Source organism: Mytilus galloprovincialis, chromosome 5, assembly GCF_965363235.1.
Source record: "Mytilus galloprovincialis chromosome 5, xbMytGall1.hap1.1, whole genome shotgun sequence".
Lineage (NCBI taxonomy): Eukaryota > Metazoa > Mollusca > Bivalvia > Mytilida > Mytilidae > Mytilus > Mytilus galloprovincialis.
Window position 1 is genome coordinate 29,307,348 of NC_134842.1, and position 15,032 is coordinate 29,322,379.

General features: G+C 32.1%; 1 long non-coding RNA gene across 1 annotated transcript; it reads left to right on the forward strand.

Annotated features, from left to right (window-relative positions):
- Positions 1-2,314: 2,314 nt before the first annotated feature.
- Positions 2,315-8,925, forward strand: LOC143074431 (uncharacterized). Its single transcript, XR_012977856.1, has 2 exons — positions 2,315-2,417; positions 7,689-8,925. It is a non-coding gene; the product is annotated as an uncharacterized LOC143074431 (long non-coding RNA).
- Positions 8,926-15,032: the final 6,107 nt, after the last annotated feature.

Genomic DNA, 15,032 nt, shown 5'->3' on the forward strand with positions numbered 1-15,032 from the left:
TACAAGACTCACAAAGGCCAGTGGCTCCTGACCTGGGACAGGTGCAACACTGTGGCTGGGTTAAACATATTTATGAAATCTCAGCCCTCACCCTTTACCTGTAGCCAAGTAAACGCATAACAATACGCACATTAAAATTCAGTTCAAGAGAAGTCCGAGTCTGATGTCAGAAGATGTAACAAATGAAACTAAATAAAATGACAATAATACATAAATAACAACAGACTACTAACAGTTAACTGACATGCATTAACCAGCAGGACTCTTAATACGTAATATGATCACTCACGGTGACATTTTATCATGTTCTATATAACTGAAATTTTGTCTCATTGTCACAAAGTCTATATCTTATACTTTTATATCGTAAAAACAATAAGTACAAGTCTTGCTTACTTCCTAGCCTATGCGTACGGCTACACTTTTATTTAAAAATAATATTTCTTATACGTGAATCTGAAAGGAGTTGTTTCCATAGACTCCGAAAGTAAGAGTTTCCAAAATTGACGCTGGGACTGATTTATCGGAAAGGAAGTGTTTCCTTGGTTAAAAAAAGAAGAGTTATACGGATGTTTCCAGTTAGCGGGACTAGGTGAAACCATTTGATAAGTAAATATATAATGAAAAGTTTGCGAATCAATATGCTTCATGCATTTTAAAATAGTTTCTTAGGAAACATAGGTATTTTTTAACCTTTATCGTGAAGGACCGTCAACGGCGTTGAGATTGTGTAACTGTTTAAACTGGTTTATATTATTTTCTTAATGAAATCAACCTGGTATAAATTAGGACAAAACATTCAAATGTTCCGTGAGCTACATCTTTTAATTTAACTTACCTCCTGACGGCAGCATTATTCATTTTCAGCTCGTGTTCATGTGCTATGTCGTCATCGTAACTCCGAAAGGAAGTGTTAAAGTATCGGAAAGGAAGCAAAAACGACGATACTATCGGAAAGGAAGCGTTATGAATATACACCGTGAAATGTAGATACCAGGAATTAAATATTATACGCCAGACTTGAGTTTCGTCTACAAAAGACCCATAAGTGACGCTTTAATGAAAATGTTAAAAACAAATAAAGCAAAATACGGAATTGAAGCATATTACGGACCTGAAGTTCTGAAACGTTTTGACACATTCATTTTACGTTATCTACACAATTGTCTTTTGAGTTTTATAATGAAGAAAAATATGTATTTCCATAGTCATGAAAAAATATAAAAATATGCTTTTTACTCTTTAACTGTTTGTTTAATCATTAAAAAAGAAAAAAAGAGAGTCAGAAGATAACAAAAGGGTTTTCAAACTCATAAATCGTAAACAAAAAAGTAAGCAAATCCTTCTGCCAAACAGGGTGGTTGCAGTATTTACTGTTTCAATCAGGGTTGTTCACATAAACCTATTTGTATCTATGATACTACTTTTGCTGAACAAGCACTGTTTAGTGCGTATGTTTGATCGTTCTTTCATTTCGGCAAATATGATAGAAAATCTTAAGTTTGTATTGAAGCTTTGAGATATTGGCGTATATTTTAACGACTCGTATTTGTTTATCTTACCATACATTTTTGGATATGTTAACTAAAGAAAACATCCAGAGTTTTGGAAGTAAAACTATAAAAATACTGAACTCCGAGAAAAAAACACCTGATTTTATAGCTAGCTAAATTCTCACTTGTATGACAGTTGCATAAAATTTCATTATATTGACAACGATGTGTGAAAAAACCCAAACAAACATAATAGGTGAAAAAGGCAAGTGAGCTAAATATGTAAGAGACATTGCATTTCGGCAACTAAAGTAAAGGGCAATTGCTACCATATCTTTATATCAAAGGATGGAAAAAGGACGGATTTATGATTTTTGAAGGTTGCTTCTTTTGTGAACGAGTTTCTAATATTTGCTCTTTTCTTATATAATGAAAAATATGATTTTTTGCTTATAAAAAATTCTGTTTGAAGGGTTATCGTCTTGCACCAGAAGATGTTGACGTTAAATGGATGACGTACCCACAATTACAATACTCCTTCTAAACTCTTGTGCTCAGTGTAGATTTGTAATGCTTCTGATTTTACGGTCAAAAAGCTTTAACTAAGTCCTATACATTGACGTAATTAGATTTTAAACTATCTTTTAAGTACAGTGTAAGCATATATTGTTTTTGAACACTTGAAACAGATGATTGAGATTTGTTTTCCTATCAATAGATATGATGTAATTACTCAGTACAATTACATGATACATCTTTATCAGTTTTTGTCAAGCTGTGTTATTTGCCTTAATCTAACCTTCTACGTTTATTGAATACAGCTTTGATATGATATCTATGATACACGATATTGTATCAATATACAGTATGAATCATTATTAAGTATCAAATATGATTTAAGGAATTAGTGACAATTCTTCAAAAGTAAGTGCATAATATGACAATAAGATTCCAATTCAAGCACACAGGGTATCCATTTATATCAAAAAGAATTGCACTGAGTTGTCATTTGCTAAGTATCCATTATGGACATGTTGCAAATATAGGATTTTGATGTTTTGCAAAATATAATTTGATATACAGAACAGTGCATACCACTTGACCTCTAAAGAATAACTATAAAAAAGGAGTCATATTCAAATTTAAAACGTTAAGATTTTTTTTTAAAACTCATAATCAAGGGCATATAATTTAACTAAATTTCAAAGAACAATTTGTGTTTTTTAATTTTTCAAGAAAATAAGACCCGCAACCCTTATTATTATTTGATATTTCAGAAGTATTCTGTCGTTTGATGTTTCCTCTATAAGAAATTTAAAATTACATTATATAAATAATATACAGTTATCCAAGTTTAATTAATTTTAACGTATTTTAAAGAAAAACAAGGCTCGTTATCCCAATTTTAACATTAGTATTGAAAGTACAATAAACCAGAGGAATTTTACAAGAGAATAGTAAAATAATTTCGTCGAACATTAAGATACCCCAGGTACCTTAAAAGGACATAATCTGTCAAATTCATGTTTACTGATTTGACTGAAATACTCATATTTGAGTTGTGGCTTACCCTCTTTTTAATACATTGTACATGAATACATGTTTAATGCCTGCACAGCTAAGAGGTTAAATTGAAGATCACATGAATACGGATTCAATGAGATTGAATTATTAACTTGCAAATACACAATTGTTCAGTAATGATTCTAAGCTAATTTTGAAACAAAAATGGCAGTTGAAGGCGAATTATTATTTCACTATTTCAATTTTATTAATGATGTAACACAAAAAGTAATATTCTATTATTTATATCTTGTAGCTTATGCCCCTTAACAAATGAATAATTTTCATTTTTTTATATGTATTTCATTGGCGTGAAGTACGGATACTATATCTTGGCTTTCTTAATATTGATAATATTTATATATGGCTGCTAGTTTTACATCGCAAACTTATTGTCACTGTGCAAGTTAATCATCAAACCATTTGAATCTGTATGCCTGTTTTATATTTTAAATTTGACCCCACGTTCGTTTACGAACAGTAACATAAGGAAGAAAATGGAAACAATGGAAACACATTTTGCTGACCGATTTGTACCACAACTCTGACTTTCAGTCCCCGGTTTTTACTCCCTTAGGCAAAGCTGACTTTAGATGAATTTGGCTATTTGTTTAAGGTATTTTTGTCATAAAGCTCTTCGACGTTTTCGGTACTTATACATCCTCGGATTTCAAATGTTTGGCTTTGAGCGTTCTTGATGAAGGTAAATCCAAAAAAGTGCTTCGGACGCATGGAATTATGTAAATATGTTGCTTTCAATTTATTTGAAACAGATAAAATGATACTGTAGGTTTAAAACAATACTTTTACGATAATCAAATGATGACACGAAAATGATATACTAATAGTGCTATTGCACATTATTGAGTGATCCAATGATTTGTTTTTGAAAAAAATGCCCCATAGTACTAAACTTAACTCCATCCGTCAAAATTTACTCATTTAAAACGCTCCAATTCTAGTTTAAATTAAAAAAAAATATCAAACATGCCAAAAAATGTCACTTTTCAAATGTTTTTCGTCAAAAATGAAAGTGGCCGCATCCGTGTTCATCCTCAACCTTTATAAATGTTATGTATTATCATCAAATACAACTTACATGTACATTTCAATTTTAGGAATGAACACAAATGCGGCCACTTTCATTTAAGACGGAAACCGTCTAAAATTCAACTAAAATGCTAAAATTGTGCAGATTTCAGGAATTGAGCATGACTTAATGATGCTAGTACCCGATATATATGCATGGTATTGTCAAAAATAGCCCATATTTTTGTAGCAGAAGCATTCTTCTTTCTAATAAATAACTAAAAGTTTACATTTTAACAATTTTGTAAAACTGCTATATTTTGGGGCCAAAAAGGGTCTTACTGAACCTACTCCTATATAAAAAAAAGTTTAAACAAATGAATCTACACATTTACCAAATATATAATTAAGCCAAACGTTCTCATACAAACTAATATCATTTACAATGCATACAGGATAAGGTTTCAAAAGCATAATACAAAAGAGAGTCGAAAGATACCAAAGAGATATTCAAACTTACAAGTCGATAACAATGCATGGCAAAAAAACGAACAAACGACAAAAACACAAACAACAATTCACAAACCAAAACATTGGAAATTCAAACCCAAGCATGATAAAGATATAATAGATTACGTTAAATATATAACTTTATATCTATATATAAACAAATCGTATCAATATCAGTACAATGTAATTAGTACACATATCATAACAGTTTGACTTCCCAGTTGATGTCGTGATAGCATGCCTTCCTTGAGTTATTCATTGTAGGTCGTGGTGACGTATACCCGATCAAAACTTTAAGCTTTGTATTTTCGACTTCTCTGCTAAGCACGCAAGAAAAGGAAAATGTATGAACAAAATATCGAGCTCTAAGATAAATTGAAAAAAGGTAAAATAAGTCCACAAAACCTAACAAAATAAAAAAAATAACATATAGATTATAGAAAGAGAAGAAAAACCCTGCCATATACCTGATTCTTATAGGCATTTCTTTTACTTAAAACAATTGCATAAAATTGTATTATTGAGGATTGAACCTGGTATTATAGCTTGCTAAACTTATAACTTGTATGACAGTTGTTTTAAGTACCGCTATAATGACAAAAAATTGCATGAGGTATACTTGGTTAACGTTACCCTGGAACGGAAACTGTGTAACATATTTTAAGGACATACAGCCATTGGATGGTGTGATCTTCCCCAAAAACGTATATGGTGTAATGGTGTATGGCATATTGTGCAATGGTAGAAAGTGTATGATGCTATGGTATACGGTGTAAGGGGAATGGTGTTAGGTGTAACTTGCGATTGGGAATCGTATGAACGAATAGCGAATGACATTTAAAACTATGCAAAATATTGATAAGAACATATCTTTAATCTGATACATTGTGATAAAAATTCGTTTTTTTAAATAAATAAAAAAATGTGTAGTCGCACGCTTAGTTTGAAATTAAAGGTGTGTGGTGCAAAGGTGTAACGTTTATGCTGTAATTGCACAGTGTGTATGGTGTAATGGTGTAACTGTGTATGGTAAATGGTGTAATGTTGTATTGTGTAAGAGGGAAGTTTACATCATCCAATGACTATATTAAAACAATTGACTTCAGAAGTTTAAGAAAAATACAAATAAGGTGCAAAGACTCGGCTGGCAATAAGAACAATGTGTCAAGGTTTGGTGACACGTGTACTGGCAGACTGTTACCTTATAAACCAGCACTTTGAGAACATTAGTGTGAGTACAATCAGGGTTAGTTTTCTCTTTTGAATTGCTTTACAGTTGTCATTTCGGGGCCTTTTATAGCTGACTTTTGTAGGCCATACGGTTATCTATAGTTGTTAATGTCTGTGTCATTTAATTTCTTGTGGAGAGTTGTCTCATTCACAATCATACCGCATATCCTTTTTTATAATTGATATGTATATTACATTAAAATGTTCTTCACATAAATATGTATTTTGACAATATAAAATCAAGGAGTTGCCAGTAATGATTTGTTATTTTGAAGCGTACAAGTAACGGAATAACCTCTTGCTTAGGAGTTTTGTAATTCGGATGACATTAATGTGCAAAGATCATTTATACAGTGTTGTGGAATACATTCTCTTCTTCTTTTATTTATATAAAAATAGGAAGATGTGGTACGATTGCCAATGAGACAACTCTCAACAATAGACCCAATGACACAGAAATTAATTAAACATTTTCCATACTTTAATATACTAAGATTAACGGTTCTGTAATATCAATTTCATCTTTATACACAACTTTTTCGACATATGTTTGCACATATATTTCGATACTTGAGGACGTTTTCACATGGAAGATAAATTGTAACACTTTTCATGTCAATTTCTGATACTGTGACAAGAATAGATAAATGATTTTATCATGCTGTTGTTTACAAAGCAAAAAAGTGTGTCAAATTTGAAATATTTATAACAGTGGCATATATCGTACATAATCTGGCAATTTTAACATTTTTGGTCCGACCGTCACTAATGAGTCTTTTTTGGGTAAGGCGCGCATCTGGCGACCATAATTTGAATGCTGTTATCTATAATTAGTTTATATATATGTAAAAGTAGATGAAAATGATTGATTAATCAAAACACTGACCTAAATAATGCAATTTAAATGCAAAAATGTGGCAACAACATACTCTTGTAAAAGATCTCGAGCGTATGTCAAAAAAGTGACGACAACAAAATATGGAATGCGATAATTCAGAACATCGTAACATAGATAACCCGAGTTAAACAGTATGACAGATTAAACTAGTGCACAATCAAATTATAATGGATAGATAAAAAAAGGTGTGATGTTAAAGTCCTTAATTTGTTGATATGAAAACATGTAATCGATGTTCTATCTCAATTGGATTGGTATGTTGTTGATACAGTAATGAATATAAATTATAGTTAAATGCTACATATTTCGTTCCTATACGACAAGGAAAACAGAGCAACGAATCAGTGAAGATAAAATTAATCGTCAAATGAATTAAATGTAATATGATGTCAACCTTCCCCCTTTAGGTGTAATATCACCAAAACATTGTACGTCACATCCGGTTGTATACGAAAGTAGGTCTAAAAAATATTCCCTTGAATTTGACAGTTGCAGAAAATTAACCCTGCATTTTAATGCACTTAAATTTTTCTGAGTCATAAACTTGTATGTTGGGTGTCTGAAAGCATTGATCATTCTTTTTTTTATTTGATGGTCTTATAAACATATTTTGAAAAGTTAACGTTACATAGTTACCAAAGCAGGTAACCAGTAAATAACAGTGTAAAATTTGGGAAGTTTACTCCCGCTGATGGTTACTTTATTATATTCAACAAAATTGAATTTAGTGTACACAAAATTGATTTTGATTACAAAAAGTTAAGTCGCATTCGGCGCCCCATAATTTGAGCATTTCAAGCATAAATTGATTAATTCCTTTATATTATTAATGGAATCAGCAATCCACCCTTAGTAGTGTAATCAATGATTGAGATAACTACTTAGCTTTTCGTAATGTTTTATCTGTATGGTTGATTTACTAGATACTTTATTGAATACATTCATTCTTTTCCTTATTTCAATAGGTTTCAAAACTGTCAAGGGCAGCACATTATCGCCGACAAAGATTTTATCATGTCTATGTCAGAATCACCTAACCAATTGTGCGGGTCTTGTCGTGGTGCAGAAAACAAAAATATAGCAACATTGTGGTGCTTTGATTGTTTAAAACCAATGTGTACAGAATGTAAGGAAACACATTTAGATAAATTTCATACCATCATTCCAATATCAGAAACAGAAAAAGTAGATACATCTGTTTTAACAGGACCATGCACGTGTATCGATAAATGCTCCAAAAAATACTTCTTACACTGCAAATCCCACGACGAAATTTATTGTCGATTGTGCACAAGAGAAAAACATATCAATTGCATGGAGGTCCAGAGCATTGAGAACGCTGCAAAAGGATGTCAGGATAGTGCATCAGTACTAACTACTGATTTGGAAAGAAAACTCGCTGATTTGAAAGAAAATTATCTACGATTAATAAAGGAGCAGGAACTAAATTTATCCGATTTAAATTCTAAAAAACAAGAAATTAAAAAAACAGTAAGAAATTTCCGTAGGGATATAAATGAATATTTGAATGAACTAGAAATTAAAATGGAGTGTCAGCTAGATCGTTCTTACGAGCAATGTAGAGCTCAAATGACTAAACTCATAGATACTATGCAGGAGAGATCAAACATGCTATCATCATTAGAGGACACTCTTCATTTACTCATAGATCATGCTTCCGAATGTTGCACTTTCATTGCAACAAAGAACATCGAGCGCATTCAAGATGACGAAGTATCTTTTTATGAAACGTTTCAAGAAGGACTTATGAAGTTGGATTTGTCGTTTTCCGGAGAAAAGACAGTTGATGATCTTAAAAAAGTATTTAAGACATTAGGAGAAGTTAAGCTTGAGGTAAAGGAACGAAATATAAAAGACTTTGCAATTGCAAGAAGGTATGCAGGGTTACAATATTCAATCCGATTACAAAAAGGTGCATCTCGTCATCATGCTTACGATTTTACTGAACTTGATTTAGGGGAGGATAATAGAATATTTAGGACCTGTCTGACTCCACAGAAAGTTGTTATTATGATAGGTAATGAACGTGAAGTTTGGACTTACAATATCAATAATAAAAGTAATGAGCGCATTGATTTACGAGATTTTCCTGAAGATGTAGCTACTGTAGATGACAAAACATTCCTAGTGGCAATGGGTAAAAATGGACTTAGTCTTATCAACATAGCAACAAAAAAGAAACAACATATTCTAAAGTCGTTTTCATATCGTGTTGTATATCAAGATGGTGTTATATATACAGTTCATGATAACAAGCTTGTTCTTGCAAAGCTCAATGGATCGACTATGAAAAAAAACAGAGATAGGCTTTGAAGCAAATAGCATGTGTGTTAATCGTAAAGGCGATGTTTATGTGTCTGACGATAAGCACATTTGTAAGTTAGATTCAAACAGTTATCAAAAGGAAGTTGTTTTAGCAGAGAAGGCGAATGGAACTTGTGATATTGGGGATATTGCTATTGACAAAGATGATCAATTATACTACATCGACAAAACTAATGATGCAATCATGAGACTAACACTGAATTCGAAAAAGATCAATGTAATAATAGGAAATTTACAGAATCCGTTAAGCATTACATGTGACAAAATAACTAACCAGATACTTGTCATAACCGACAGGGGTACTAGCATAGAAATATGGCAACTTTGAAAATGTGAGTGTCACCAAAGTGTATCATTATTGGCAAATTAACTTTCATAAATTGATATTTCTAATGCAGAGGTGGAATACATATGTCAATTCTAGTATTTCTATTAATACGAATAGGAAACCAGGAAAACTTTGAGTCTACAATGAGTTCGACAGAAAATACGAAAGTGTTATTCTTCTTATCTGAATAGAATGCACTCTTTGTAATATTTACAAAAGCGTACACCAAAATATAATGAAAGTTTGAAACAATATGACGACACAGCTTTGGTATTCTAGTGATAGCGTGTTTGCCTTGAGTGCGGAAAATCGTAGATTCAGCAAAAAACTTGAAAGAAGTGAGAACAAAGTCTGGTTGACTAGGAGACTTATATGTCCGGGTAGGGTTACATAGTCTTCTGTGAACTGTTTACGGGGTTTATATTTTTATCGCAATTATATATTCTCATTCTGAATATTCATTTTATTTGGATGTTTTTCGGCTGTTAAATAGCCATCAATCCATAACATAAGGTAATTTTCATAGGGGGAGACGGGGAGAGGGAAAACCAAGGAACTATCCCTAATCTTGTATAGTCCTATGGCGAAATTGAAACATTTAAACGGTCAATTCGAAACATGGTCAACAAATTATTAAAAATGGTACCAAATAGTGGTTAGTGTATGCTTAATCTATCATTTGTTACTTTCAATTTGTTACTGTTGAATATATCCGTTTTATGAGGCTGAGAAACTGGGGAAGGTCGAGGTTTTATCGAGCCCTTCCCCAGTTTTGTGACGAGTACAAAAAAAGATGATATTTTCTGACATTGACCTAATATTGTTTTCATACATAAATAGCCATAAATATAAATAATCAACTTTATAGCTATTTAAATTGTAAAACAAATATCAAACTTATTTATGTTTTATGTATTTTTTGTGATATCCATCTGACGTGCCTTGGTACTTGTACATCCCGTCATTTTGTTATTTTGGTATCGAATGTTTTTTTTTTGTATTTTTATCTGTCAATTTTGCTTACTAATCTTTGTTGATAGGTTGCACTTTGTAAATACAGCTGTTTCTCAAAACACGCCTCTTTTGGGAAGATCTTAAATATTCATAGAAAATTAATTTTGTTTACATACTGGTTACCAGGAATGCTCTCTGTGTTCCATCTCACAGAGACATAACTTGGGAATGTTACCAGTATATTTACATGTGCATGTTGTTTACATTGAAACCTGTGGTAACCTTTCATTCGAGGTAGGGTAATTAAGAAAATTAGTGTTAGTTTAAACTCTGAAAAGTTCAGGCCATATAAACGTTGAAAATAGGCCGCACAGCCCTATATTGTGACCTTTGAAAACATTTGTGGTGCATATGAACTTTCAATTCTAGGATAAGATTTTTTTCAAAACTTAATAGTAAAAGTGGTACAGTTTTAGCCGTAAAAGGAGTTCCTATGGGAAATTACATTGTCAATATTTACAGAAATGCAACCTATATGCCCATTTTGTGTCATTGTTACATATTTGTTTGTTTTTACAGTGATTAAAACAACGTGGACTGTTGCACCCCTCTTTTGACGTATTTACCTATTATGTCTGTTTGTTTTGTTCCCACATCGTTGTAAAAACATAATGCATTTATTTGCGACTGTAATTCAAGTGAGATGTTTAGCTAACTATAAAACCAAATGTGTACCAACAATTTCTACATAAAAAAATACCTGTAAGAAGTCCAGAATACGATAGTTGTTATCCATTCGTTTGATGTAATTGAGCTTTTGATTTTGCCATTTGATAAAGGACTTTCCATTTTGAAGTTTCCTCGGAGTTCGGTATCATTTTGAGGAGGTGAAGATTGCGTATGAATGCAGATCAAGTTGTTAATAATCATTAAATTACGAATATACTTTTCAAATGCCTCATTATTGATACGTATAAATGTCATACTTCAAAAGAAGTCCAGTGTTATGATTCCTCATCTATAAAATGAGATGGCAATAAAACATCCAATTAGAAATAATAAATGCCTTTTCCTTGCTAAAATTGATATGAATTTTTCGATTTTCTACTTAAGTTACTGTTGCGTTGAAAGTAATTGTCAAAATAGGGAACTATTTCGAAAAAAAATTAATCCAAAACTAGGAGTGTATTTGCATCCTTCCCCCATCATACGCATTTAAAGTATACGTTTGAATGAAAACGTCTCGTCTTTTAAAAGTTCCATGCATAAATGATTTCGTTTTATCTTTTCTCCAAACCTCAAGAGTTTCCCGGTTATTAAATGTATGGTTACATTGACGTTTCCTGTTCTATGTTCATGATAAAATCCGATACTGAAGTTGAGTGTACAAAATGTTTATGATATACAACTACACAACCGTGTTCGGACAGGGAAACTATTTATATCCGTCTCGCTATTGATACAACATTCTTTAAATAACTTGTTTTCAGGAATCTGTAGAGCATTTGTTGCATTATTTAAGTTTATTTACCCAATTGCACAGTTCTTGTCCTTGACCCTGAAGTAACAACTTAGCAGTATTTCTATTCATTATTTGATTTTTTGTTCACTTTTTTCTTGGATGAAATAAACATAAAATATTTGTATCGACTTGTCAATTCATTAGTCTCTTTGAACCGAACGTTACGTAAGCAACCTCATTCAATTATTGAGGTGTCTAAGTATCGTCACATATCACATCAAAGCGCATCTGAATTATGTTTAACATATTTTGATGTTGTACTACGTTTAGTAAGATCTATCAGAAGCATCCTCTGTGCAAGCTGTCAAAGTCTATAAAGTTTGTTATCAGTTGTCTGTGCCATTGTTTGAACTGCTCCATAGTGTTTTGTAGCACTAATATCGTGTTAAGAATTCTTTCCCTTCCTAATGTTTTCTGAGTTTGTTGTTGATTACTGTTTTTAACTATCTAGTAATATTTCGCTGAAAATTATACTTGGGACTGTTAATAAGGTGATTCCTCTCTAGTTAATGCAGTTTGTGGGATCGCCTTTTTTAGGCAGTTTTGTGATGTTACCTTCTGACAGGTTTTGAGTATCTTGATATTTTGCCAAATCTTTTATAATGGTGTGTGTAGAATGTGCACTAATAAGGCTGGATCTGATTTAAATAGTTCTGCTGATAGCTTATGGTTTTCAGGGGTGTTATTGTTTTAAAGACTCTGTACTGTTCTAATAATCTCTGATTTTGATGGAATTTATATGTTTACTTCAAGGTCATGTTCAGCAATGTGTATGTTTGCTGTTGTTTCTGGTTGATTTTTTTAATACCGTCTTGAAATGTTCATTCCATCTACTCTCTTTTTCTCTTTCAGGAGTTATTGGATTATAAAAATGAAGATGTGGTATGATTGCGAAAGAGACCAAAATGACACAGAAATTAACAACTATAGGTCACCGTACGGCTTTCAACAATGAGCTAAGCCCATACCGCAAAGTCAGCTCTAAAAGGTGCCGACATGACAATTTAAAACAATTCAAATAAGAATATTAACGGCCTAATTTATGTACAAAACAAATATGTAACACATTAACAAACAACAACCACTGAATTACATATCCTGACTTGAGACAGGCACATACATAGAGAATGTGGCGGGGTTAAACACGTTTGTGTTTCTTTTGTGGCCCCAAAGTTACTTTGTAAGTTGAAAAAGGTCGACAATTCTTTAATTTGCTCTAGTACTAGTATTGACTCATAAATCTACCTTTCAGTCTATCAGAGTGTGTATATGGTGTATGGAATATCTTTTTCTTTATCTCTTTTCTGTTGTCAATCAGATTCCATGTCTCTTGTTTGATTCTTTATTTGTGTTTTGGCGTTTGAAACCTAAGATTTTTTCACTGGTCTTTTTTAAAGGGTCGTTTACTTCTTCCAATTGTTCATCTACTGTTTCACTTTCTTCCATGTTGTTACATTTACGTTGTTCTCAGACTTAAAAGCGGTTTTTTAGTTGTAATTTGAAGTCATGGTTGGTTTACATGTGTCTGAGTTTTCCTTTGTCAAATCTCTATACCCTACAAGGTTCTGATGCACTCAAAAGTTTGAGTTGGAATTTTGCTGTGACAAAATGATGGTCACTTCCTACATCAGCGCCTCGCCTTACTCTCACATCTTGTAAATGTCTCCTCCATTTACCGTTAATTGCTATGTGGTCAATCGGATTTTTATCTCTGCTTCCAGTAATAAACACCTTGAAATATCATAGAAATAGATGTATGATGCCACTTCTGTTTGGTGAAAACAATGAAGATTTTTAATTCCTGAAAACCAACACCTACTGCTATGCTTAAATGTATACATGATGACTATGTTTTTTTTTTATTGTCGATCAATTATCTAATTATTGTTTTTGAATTGTTTATTGATACTGGTAATATTAATTTACAGGATTGCATCTGTAAGCTGCACATGTGAACATGATATAAATTGAATCTTGAGTAAATAACCTTATCGTAGATTCTTGATTTAAAATTGTGAACGCAAGTCACTCTTTTTGTTACAAAAGACTTATCAGTGAAGCTCAAATAAGAAAAGTTAAAAAGTCAAATAAAAGAGGGACGAAAGATACCAAAGGGACAGTCAAACTCATAAATCTAAAACAAACTGACAACGCCATGGCTAAAAATGAAAACGACAAACAGATAAACAATAGTACACATGACACAACATAGAAAACTAATAAAGTACGAAGAAGACCAATAACATTCTCAAATTCTGAGCATTGAAGACTTTGCAAAAAAACAATGCAGTAATAAAGGAACAAAAACAGTGACTTGAACGACAACCGTGATAAAAAGACAATTACAGATCAATTTAAAAATCCATGTAGTAAGCTATAAAAAGCCCGGTCATGAAATAATATGGAATTATTCAAAGTCATAAATCTAACTGTACAAGTTTAACAAAACAGTTGATAGATAGCTTACAACAACACATCACACATTGCGCTAAGACGAATCTAACGAAAAGTAGTACTTGCAGGTAACGAAAGCCACCTCAAGCAAGTTACAAATAATAAAGTCTGCGTCTCTTTACAGACTACATAAATTTGAGTAAAAAAAACAATTACTAGTTATATTCCAATAAACAAACCCACGTAGACTACATGTTATAAGACTACAGAAAGACTAACGATTTGAAAAAATAGACACTGAAATCATTTCAAAGTATATGAAAAGAACAAATAACAAAAAATAACCAAAATTAACAAACTCCCTCCGAGGAAATTTCGAAAAGAAAAGTCCATAGCAAATGGCAAATCAAAAGCTTAAAGCCATCAATCGAATGGATAATACATGTCTCAGTCCTTATATATTGTGATGGATCTTATCTATATCACGATTAGAAATCTGCATGCGAAGACATTATAGATTTTCTTTTCTTTATACTTGATGTTTATGGACATAGTATTCATCATATACGTAACTTCCCCGTTCATCTACTCTCATCTGAGAGGATTCAAGGATTAAAAAGATTTGGTAGCTTACATCTCAAACAAATTTATCATTTGAGGAATAACATACTTATAAGCACTTATGAAAATACCTTAGAGACCTATATGCATGTTGGTTTAAAGACGTAAATCACATCATCTTGTCGTCGTCCTCTCATAAGTGTT